The sequence below is a fragment of the Lichenostomus cassidix genome, chromosome 2 (assembly GCF_008360975.1).
Source record: "Lichenostomus cassidix isolate B80296 chromosome 2, HeHo_3.0, whole genome shotgun sequence".
Lineage (NCBI taxonomy): Eukaryota > Metazoa > Chordata > Aves > Passeriformes > Meliphagidae > Lichenostomus > Lichenostomus cassidix.
In genome coordinates, this window is record NC_139482.1 from 17,803,458 (window position 1) to 17,814,523 (window position 11,066).

The 11,066-nt window shown below is 44.7% G+C and overlaps 1 long non-coding RNA gene across 2 annotated transcripts; it reads right to left on the bottom strand.

The window, feature by feature from the left end:
* Positions 1–497: 497 nt before the first annotated feature.
* On the bottom strand, positions 498–10,268 carry LOC146440890 (uncharacterized). Of its 2 annotated transcripts, none has more exons than XR_014849711.1 (3): positions 9,533–10,268; positions 7,047–9,121; positions 498–6,549 (listed from the first exon to the last, which is right to left on the bottom strand). It is a non-coding gene; the product is annotated as an uncharacterized LOC146440890 (long non-coding RNA). The 2 variants fall into 2 exon arrangements; XR_014849710.1 differs by lacking the exon at positions 498–6,549 and having other exon boundaries at positions 6,749–9,121; positions 9,533–9,591; positions 9,945–10,268.
* Between the last annotated feature and the right edge of the window lie 798 nt (positions 10,269–11,066).

Below are 11,066 nucleotides of genomic sequence, written 5' to 3' on the forward strand. Positions count from 1 at the left end.
AAGTCATACTACACACCACATTTCTGTGGAAATGAAAATCTGGTCAGACTGATGGTGTTTTATCACTTAAGACCTGAATCTGCAGTTATTTTTAGGTATTTTTTTAAGCACGGATTGCTCCCCTATGTAAAGCTGTATGCATGTTCAGGCTGCTCTAGTTTTACTGTATTAATCACGTTGATCTAAACATTTACAAATTGCCTTCTAATTTCTACTATATCATGATAATTAGAATCTTTACAAATACTACTCTGAAGTCAAAAGCCTGGCTAAAACATCAATTAAAACCTTAAGTTATGTTACTGCCAATAAGTGGTCATTAAGGGCATGTGAGGGCAACCAGCGTTGTTGTAGAATCACATTCTTAACGGTTGGTCTCTAAAGCAGATGTTTTCCATTTTTCTTTCTTTTTTAAATGACTTATGAAATCCTGAGACAACTGAAAAGATAGTGAAGACTTTTTTTTTTATATCAACAATTAATTATGAATGCAGAGATAAGAATTTGAACACTAAACTTTATTATTGATGAGAGAGAAATAGTCCCTGATCTGTGGAGAGAGAAACATTGCAATAATATTGATGGTTTAGGAGAATGCTGACTACATTTTAATGGAGAGAAGAGAAACTAGTAGCTTTCTCTAGTGTGACAATTTTGCAGCAACATGAGAAAATAATTTCTTCAAATATAATAAAAGAGCAGAATACAATTTCTTCATACATTACAATTTCTTGTACTTATATAGGAGGATACTGCTCATTTTCAATACATGCTATGAAAAGGTAGATTTTTAAATCTGTTCAATAGGATTTTTTTCTTTTAGTATGTCATGCGTAGTCAAAATGGAAGTACTGATCAGCTTTCTGATGAGCTTGTGTTTTCCTGCATGACTTGTGAAGTGTACTATTTGCCCAAAAAGAGGTATTACTGCTAAAACACAGTCCCAGACCACCACTTCCAAATGAAAATTGTTAATTAAGCAAACCTCAGAGTAGGTGAAAACTGTTAATTTCACTCACCTCCTTATTCCCATATCACATTGACATCCTAATTAATTTAATCTTCACTGAAAATGAAGTATAAACTCTTGTTTGGGAAGTAATAATCACAGCATGTAACAGGCTGAAATACCATTCTTAGTCAACACCAGCTGTTTGGCTTGAGGTAGTTTGTGGTGTTGAAAAAGCATTTAAATTATACAGCAGCAGTGGACTTTTAATGGAGTATCTGTTTCCACTAAGTGGAAACCTCTCTGTTGAATCTAAACATGAAACAGAGAAAAAGACTCACTCTCACCTTTTTAAATTATTTTTTGTCAAATTTCAGCATGAAATAGATGAAAGTATGGGGGATAAAACCCAATAATGTAAGAAAAAAATAATGTCCTTCCTGCACATGCAATAAACAGGATTCTGAGCCCAATTACTTTGTAAGGTAAACCACATAATAAACAGAAGTTAGTGGCAGGCTAATGCCCAACAAAGTAACAGGGCAATTTAACATGTCTTGTGATTCTCTCAGTGTACAGCAGAGAGTATTTCCTTTCTCCAGCTATTTTCATCTCAACTCAAAAAGTGCAGAGTTAATGGAATGGAAAATTCAGGCAACCCCATGCTCGTGATTTATGCATGACAAGAGAAACATTTCTGGTACATTGCTGTGATAAAGCACTCTCTTTTTATTACAATCAAGTTCTTTGCAGTTTGTTTGCTTTTTGTGGGCACGGATGTTACCTGTCACAAGTTGGACAGGACACAAGTTCTTCTGAGATACTCCAGAGTTCTGCTGGCATAGGTGTGTAGGTCATGGTGGCTAATCCCCTAACATAAATGCAGTTTTACTAGCCTAATTTTGCTTTTTTTGGTCACAGTACCTAATCCCCAACATAGATTCAATTTTACTAGCCTGATTTTGGGGGGTTTTAACCCCTAAATTTTGTGGAAAGAAACCCCATATGCTGTATAGTGGGCACTCACAGGACTGCAATGGTTTGTCATGCCACTCTCCCTATTTTGGTAGCATCTTCCTGGTAAGGTCATGACGAAAATATCCACCCTAGCACTGCCAGTGCAAGTGCAGGCAGCTCGAGTGTAAGTCAGGCATCGTGTGGAACTATTTGTACATGCAAACCCTGACCCACAGTGTGTTATTTGCAGCCCTCCACCAGATATCTACGTTTGACCCTTCAATGTCAACAGAAACGTCTGACTACCAGAACCTGGTTGTCATCTCCTTTCATTATCACAGGATTTTCTTGGGCCTTTTTTCTGTTCTTCGTATTCACAATGCTAAGCTTCCATATTAATTAAATGTCAACATTCACTAGTCTGAGACTATGTTATCCAATAAATACCTGCCTGAAGCCAACTACAGGAAGGGTGGAACTCACACAATTTTTAATACAAATTATTTGTTCACAATGTTTGATCAAATTAATCAGTAGCAGAATAAATGGGAGCTGTAACCACATCTGAAAAGGATGTCAAAAAAAGTATTAATGCTGCTGTTGTAACTCAGCTCTCCACCTTGCCCCCAACAGCCCTCATTTTGGAGATCTTCACTTTCCTCGGGACCAGAGCTGCCTTGTTGTCGGTATGCACAATAGAATAGTTAAAGATAGCAGGAAGCCTCACACAAACAGAGTCTTATTTAGATCCCACAGGGCTTTTTTTCTTTTCCAGATGTCTCATTTTCAGTTCACTTAGGTTTTTTTACCAATAAAAGGTGGGGTGGGGGGGAAAGAATCTTTATGGGAAGCCTAACAATGCTCTGCCCTTTTCTCTCCCTTGGTTTAACAGTTTTAGCCACTGGCTGTAAGTGATGCAGCTCCCAGGGGCAGATATGATTATCGCGATTCCCGAGGTGAGGAAGCTGAGCAGGGGAGGGAGGGAAAGGGGCTGCCTGGCCGCCCAGCCCCGCGGAGAGGCTGCCCTTAATCTGCAGAGATAAGCAGCGCTTTTGGGCAGGTCAGGAATAGCGTGCGGTGGCACAGAGCTGCCGGGAGCCCCAGGCCGCTCGGCAGCACCTTCCTGCAGGCAGCGGCTGCATTCTGCCCCATGCAGGCTCCTCTCCTGCAGCTGGGAATTAATGGCTTCCGCGCAGGAGGAGCGATACGTTCCTCATGAGTGCTGCAGATGGAGCTCCAGGCAACAGCCACGGCAGGGACTTCACCTCCTCCTCACCGGAGGCAGATCGAAGCGGGTGCCCTGCACGCAGAGGGCTCGGCAGCGATTTCCCAGCGATTCTCTGTGCCATCCTGGCAATCTCAGCAGCCGGCCGGGTGGTCACAGGAATGGTGAGCCCGGCCTGTGCTGCAGGGCTGCAGGGCTGAGCTCCTCGTCAGGCTCTTTGGGATTTCCCGCCCTCCACATGCTAGGTGCCTTCCCTTGGATGGGGTTTGCTGGGATTCCTGGGAGAAGCAGCCTCTACCAGCCTGCTGCGCCTGCAGCCCCCCAGAGCACGAGGTGAGCAGCTTCTGCCACGGGGGGACCCTGCAGCCCTGAGCCTCCGCTGCATCCCGGCTGGGAGAAACTCACTGAATTGTTTGTTGTTGCCTTTTCTGCAGCGGCTTCAGGGAAGGACAAGGCAGCTCCGAGGCAGAGCCGTGTCTGTGAGCTCAGTGCTGTCCGTGAGTGTGGCTGACACCTCCCCTGTCGCCGTGCCCCATCCCCACCCTGCCCTTCTGCTGCCGTGCTCTCGGCTGTGGCAGAGCTGAAAGCAGGGGGGTGGCAGCATCTCACAGACGGTGCTTCGAAAACCTTCGGAAAGGACCTGCGATTTCAAAACAAAATGCTGCCACTGCCAGCGCCGCAGCATTCTCATTACAATTCCACAATATCTATATCACAAAAGCGGGCAATTTTAATGACAAAGTACCGCGATGCCACCAAGTATTTTTAGAACTAATAAAACCTCTGCAGAATATTTCCCTGGAATGTATTAAGATCCAATTTCTGCATTCATTAGTAATATCAAATAGAATGTGGTGGATGGCTATTTGGAAAAAATGCATTCAACGTAAATTGATTTTGTATTATCAGGAATAATGTGGAGAGAGGCTTTTCCAGCTTCTTGAAGCTTCAGCCATTCCACTGCCTGCTGCAGTTTATGCCCTAATCTTGTGAGATTTACATAGCATTTTAATTTTCAGTCTTGCCTGCATTTGCCAGCTGAGGGATTCTTATTATACTTTAAATTAATTCCAAATTCACATCACAACAATAGCAAAAAAAAAAAAATTGAGTACTGGCAAAGCAAGAGGCCAAACATGACTCAATTAAAATAATATGTATCACTATTAATCACCTCTGCCTGTCCGTCTACATTCCCGCGGTGGTGCCTCCCCCTCTGCAGCAGCAGCATCTGTGAGTAAAGCCAGCTCTCATCCTCTGCTCCTCCCTCCTCCCGCCTGCCTGAGGGATGTCGAGGAGCCTGGGCGAGCGGGAAGGAGCGCAAGGGGCAGTGCTGGGAGAAGCCCGGGCTGCAGGGGAGCCAGGCCGGCGCTGAGCCCTGTGCCGCCATGTGCCGGGCTGCCCTTCCCGCCGCCGTGTCGCGATGCTGACAAGTGTCCGGTCCCCGCGGTGGCCACAGCGAGCTCCCCGCGTGTCCGGCCGCCCACCCTGGCAGCGAGCAGCCCTGTGCCAGCGGCCGTGCTGGCCTCGCATTTGTGCAGAGCTCTGCTGGTCGCCAAAGCTTAGCGCTTCACGTCGTTATTAACAGTTAATGCACAGAAAAATAAGCCAGGACTGATGACAAAGAACAAAAGCAGAGCAGTAATAACCACGCTCCGCAAAAAACCCCCCCCTGGCTAAGCGAGCCAAAGAGGGGAGGGCTCCCGCACAATTTGCCACCAGCCAGCCATCAGGTTAATCTGAGACAAGCCAGGGGCTGGCAGTGACAAAGGGGACATTGGAGGCTGAGACAGGAGGGTTGGCCCTGGCTGTCACCTCCTCCGTGCCTGCCATAGTCCCTGGTGCAGCAAGTGAGCTGAGGTGCAGAAACAGGGTGAGCTCTGGGGTGAGGATCAAACAGGGTGAGCTCTGGGGTGAGGATCAAACAGGGTGAGCTCTGGGGTGAGGATCCCACAGGGCCTCGGGCCTGGGGCAGCTGCTGGCAGCTGGAAAACAGGGTGATGAGCTGGGGGCTGCTCCCCTTGGAAGCAGGCGACAGACTGATGAGTCCCAAACCTGCTCAGTGCAAAGCCCCACCTGGCCCTGGCGGTCGTGGGGGCCAGGTTTAACACAGACCACTTGGATCAGTCTCTCCCCTTTTCTGTGCTTTATGCAATTACTGGCATTTGCTCCAGATGGGAACATATGACTGCTGGCTCTGGCCAACAGAGCCCTGTGCCTACATGGGCAGTGGGAGCCCTGCTGCAAGGGAAAGCCCAAGCACAGCAATGGAGATCAGGGCTAGCGTGCCTCTGCATCACAGAAAAACAGAGTCCCAAATGCTGCAGTCTGGCCCAAATGTAACTTTGAAAGTCATAATATGAGACTGGTATTGCAATTCCTGCCCATGAAATTATGAGGTTTGAGAAGAACAATCGTATTGCTCTCCTGCATCTGTCTAGCCAGCAGCAGGTTCTGTTGCCGCCAAAATAATTTAAATGTGACCCAGGAAGCTTCTCTTGTAATGAGCTTCAGCGAGGTCTCAGCCTTTGATAGAAATGGGCAGGACTGTGTGTGCAGGAAGTGATGCTGTCTTGTTCTCCCCTCTCTTTTTCCAGAAAAGTCCTCTATGTGTCAGCATTAGCCAGAGCCCATAGAATGGAGACAGCAGTCACCAGAAACCACAAACAGCCTGGTTCAAAGGAGAGCAAGGAAAACCACGCACCAGTTTACAGTAAGCATTCATGTTTGATCTGGCTGTGCTAGCTGCTCACAAAGCACCCAGCCCAGGGCGTATGGGCTCCATTTCATTTGAATAAAAACACTTTGGGTAGCCATGGAGGAAAAGAAACAACTTGCAAGAAGCACTTGCTAGTTTCACATGAGTAATCACTCATCTGAAACTGGTAACAAAAAAATGGCGCTGTAGCCAAGCACATCAAACTTCAGCTTGACTAATTCGTGACTGGTTATCTCTTTGTGAACAGTATGTTGAATCTAATCTGGGGAAAAGTGGGTAATTAATGAATCAGTCAATGACACCAGCTCAGTTAGGGACAAAGCTCAGTATCTCTTCAAGCTTGGGACTGTCATTTGTTGCAAATGATCAAACACCTAAAGAAAGAACATATTTGCTGAAAAATGTACTGCGCCAGGCAGATCCAGAAGCATTTGCAACACAGCTGGGCTTGGCTGCTTCCCTGGGTTGCTGCTATACCACAGCTTTCCTCTACTGAAACAGCAACACAAAATGATGCACCAGGCAGGTTAGTACTAAAAGAAATTATTTTTCTCTCCATCCTCATTGCTGAAACTGCTGGGAGAGGCATTTCCGATTTCCTTCTGCAGTAGCAACTCTGGCCATCATGTAGTTTATCTGACCTTTGGCTATGCCACACCATGAAATCAGACACCGCTAGGAGGGGGGCCAGAACAAAGCCTGGAGAGATTAATAAGAGCATTATTTGCGATGTGGCACAGGGCCATGAGTCACCGTGCAGCCAGGCTGCTGCACCTTCTGGCTGCAGGAACAGCCCAAGATCTGCATCAAGCTTTCTGCTTACAAAAAAACCCCCAAAAAGCCCGCAAAAAACCCAACCAAACAAACAAAAAAAACCCCATAACCCCAAAACAACAACAACATTAAAAACAAAACAAAAAAACTCCCACCAACTTTACTTCAGTTATTTTGGAAAAAACCTGGTCAAATGAATGAATGGGAAAAGAAAGGGGAAAAAAACTTTCAACTGGCGTGGGAGCAAAATATAAAACATAAAGTTAATGTGTGACTTTCATTCAAAAGAGTCTATTCTTTCCATGATTGGGGCTCTGGAGGATTAAACAATAAAGAAAAAAATTCTGCTTGTTCAGCCTGATGTTAATGTTGGCGCAGTATTTTCATTAGCACAAAGATTTGCTCACATGCCCCTCTAATACCTTCCATCTTCACAGCTGTAGCATTCTAAGGTGCAAATGCAGTTCTCTATGGCAAACAGAACTTCATCTTCTGATGTCATTGTGTGCAGATGGCTTGACTTGGAGAACACTAAATTCTGTGCAGGTCAGGTTCAAAGAGCTTGAGGATAAAGAAATACATGTAATTATTATTATTACAGTTCTATACCAAGCCCAGATAATAAGAAAATGAATTCGATTTCTTATCTTTCACTGCATTTGACTGTAAGGTTAGAGCTCAGTGACATCTTGATTAGGCAACAAAAATTATATGAATCAAGAGATTCAAACTTAATCAAGAAGATGTGAATCACAGTGAATCAAACATGAACAATATGAGTTGTGCTCTGTGTTAGATTTCCCTGACTGTACCAAGCTCCAGCAGGAAAGCTGAGACTGGAGGGAACCTCTGGATGAGAAGCAGAGGGGACAGACCTGCTGGAAACAGGACAGCCTCTCACAGCACATCCAACCAGGAGGAGCCTGTGAACAGGGCTTCCTACAGAAAACTGACAGAAATGTCCTTCTATTCAGCTCTCATCCTTATGGAGAATTTCAAACATCCAGGCATCTGCTGGAGGGGTAAGACAGCAATGACCAGGCAATCCAGGAGCTCCTTATACTGCACAAGTGATAATTCCATCATGTGAATGCTGTAGGGGACAGCTGGGGATTACACTCAACTTCCAGTGGTGAATGTGGTCACAGTATCAGCCTGGATTTATCTTCTGTCACCATTATTAAATTCAGGATCCAGAACAAGGCTTGGAAGGTAAGCTACAGAATAATTAGTCTGGATTTCAGAAAAAGAAACTTCAGTTTACTCACAGAGTTGCTAAATAAAATCCCTTGAGATGCAACCATGTGCCCAGAAGTTCTGAATGATTTTTAAATACAGCTTACTGAGTAGCTCAGCAAAAAATTATCCTGCTGTGCAGGAAGGTGGAATTCCAGCAGAATACTTAATTGGCTACAGAAGCATCTTCTTGATGAAACCAGATGAAAAAAGGGAACATACAAGAGATGGACATAAGGGACAATACCCATTTCCTGAGAGAACTGGCCAATGGGATTGTAACCCTGCTGTCTGTGACAGCTGTCTAGATTGGGGAAGTCCCCAGTGTCTGGAAAAAGTCTAACATCTCATCTATCTTTAGAAAGGCAAGAAAGGAAACTGGGCAGCTATCTGCTGATGACCATCATCTCTGTCAACTGGAAGATGAGGGAGCTGCCCCTCTTGGGGTGCACTTCTAAGGCCATAAAGGACAAAAAGTATTTGGGAACAAATAGTATGGACTTAGTGATGGCAAACTGAATTCAGCTGACCAGCCTGCTTTCTAAGATGAAATTACTGAATGTGTGAGGATGAAAGTGCTGGGTGTCAAATACCCTACAAGGATTTGACATCATCCCACATAATATCATTTGGAAGCTTAGAGGGTGTGGGCTGGAAAGACATGTTGAAAGAGGGACTGAAAACTGTCTGTTCATGCCTGACAGGTCACCAGCAACCAGAGGTGCACCCAAGGGGTCAGTACCAAAATCCACACTGTTCAGTATCTTCATCAGATACCTTGATGGTGACGCAGTCAGATTTGTTGATGACTTAAGCTGTCTGCACTGACAAACTGCAAAGCTTCAATGCAGAGGCTCCTTTATATACTTGAGATCTGGGCCAACAGACACCTCATGATGTTCAACAAGGAAACATGATCTGTTCCAGGCTGGGAAGCACCTCGCTGAGGAGCCATCCTGGTTAAAAGGAGTTGGGGATTACAGAGGGCATAAGGCCAAATGTGTCAATTTGGAAAGGGACCAGCAAAGCGCTGCTGAGATCATCAGAGGCTTGGAGCAACATGAGAGGGGCTGAGGGAGCTGAGCCTGTTCAATCTGAACAAGGGAAGGCTCAGGGCTGCTGAAACAGGTTGCCCAGAGAGGCTGTGGAACTTCTGCTCCTGAAGGTGTTTCAGGATTTAGCTGTAGTGTGGCTGACCTCATCCACTGGTGGTCACAGCCCCATTGCAAGCAGGATGTTGATCTAGATGAACCCCTTGATTCTGGAAGTAACTAAATAAAATGATAACAGTATTAAATGATAGAAAAATATTATTATAAATAACAGTAAGTGGACTCATTTCCAATTTGCAAGAAGGTAGCTTAATATGCACGATTTCATATTTTTGCACTGCACAAAAAATGTGATACAGTGATTCCTGAGTAATGTTGTAAAAATCTCCAAAATCGGGGCAACAGTAAGCAACGAGTAGGAAAGATTGTAACGCAAAGAGTCAACTTGATCATTTGCATGGGTACACTGAGACCAAAAGCTTTCCAATGCAGCCAAAAGCAAGCTCAGCCACGCAGAACAATTGAAAGAGGAGAGCCCGTGCTGATGAGCAGAGGTTAGGGAGAAGACTTGGATATATGTCAAGTATGATGCAGTAAGTTATGTCACTTCTCACACTGACCCTCATGGGCTGTTCTGCTGGCCACCTCCTGAGTGGGACACAATGAACAGGAGAGAGTCCTAGAGGGTACAGAATGTCTTACGGTGAGAGATGGAAACATTTCAGTATGGTATCTTCCTAAAGGTGAACACAGTGCAGATTGCTGCACTGCTCTGAAGAGACAATCCCACATTTCTCAACAACACAGGGGCAAAACTGAGTTTTCCTGCTTCCTAGTTGAGAAGAAAAGAGCTTTTATGGGCACTTTGATGTGTTTTCCTCCATCTCCTACACAAAGGCGGAGCCCTGCAAGCCCACATCAAGATCACCCAGCCTGTGCCAAGTCCTGCAAGCCCCTGCTCCTGCCTCTGCCCCAGCATTGGGTAGCAAACTCAGTGGACTGTGGGCAAGGGCAGCAGGGACATGGTTTTACCTCAGCAGAACTGTTTTCCTGCTTCCAGCAATGTGCTTTCCTGGGGCATCTGCCAGTCCTACCCTCTCCCAACACAGAGCTTGGTCTCTACATATTTAGACAAGGAACACAGACTCAGCATCTCTTAAAGCTTTCCCAAAGGCTGGAAGTCGAAGCTAGATTGGCTGAAACAGGAAATAAGCCACAGTTAGGTACACAACATATATATGAAATAAATAATGGCAGTTAACTACTGAAATAAATTAATGGTGATTGGTGAGCAAATGCTACTAAATTGAGTGTATGTTTGTCCCAAAAGCTGGCATTTTCTGCAGCTTTCAGGCTTGAAACATGACTTACCTCTGGGCTGCCGAGGCAGAAGGTCAGCTAGATGAGCACTCTAGGTCTTTCCCGCCTTAAATTCCGTGGCTCTGTGGAAATTATGTGTCAGAGGGTTTTTCTCATCATAGCCAGACTGAGAGCTTGAAATCCACATGGTTACTGACAACTCCCAACTGTCAGTAAAGCTGTTTTACAGAAAGTGTTACATGACTGATGTCTCTACAACTGCACTTTTCCAAACAGATGGGGGAAAAAAAAGGCACCGGTCTCAAATCAAATTAGTCTTGATGGATTACGCAAAAGAAACTTAACACATGCTCCACATTTTGAGAAACTTCTAAATATAACATCTCCATTGAAAACACAGTACATGACAGTGCTAAAAATACATAAATACACCTATAGAACTATTTTCACATTACAGAATAAGGACCACTACAAGGGGCTGGAAAAATTACATTTTCTTGATGCAGGAGCCCCATGTCAGGGTTGCCACACCTTGTTTAACCTCACAGATAAGCTCATTTTTGAAAGCTTACTGTTTGACTTCTCAAGGTTTGTCTCTGTGGGACACAGGGCAAAGATAAAAATGTTCCCATTGTAACTGATGTTGTAATTGCATTTAGAAATAATAAATCCGTGACATTATGGAAAAAAATTAAAATAACCCACAAGAGAAAATATGATATTTAAATTCTGTTACAGCTGGAAACATACTGTAATAAAGAATTAACTGGTGAGTCTCGGTCAACACCCTGAGTTTTTTCCATTATAATTAGAGAGGGTATAATTTTATTTTAC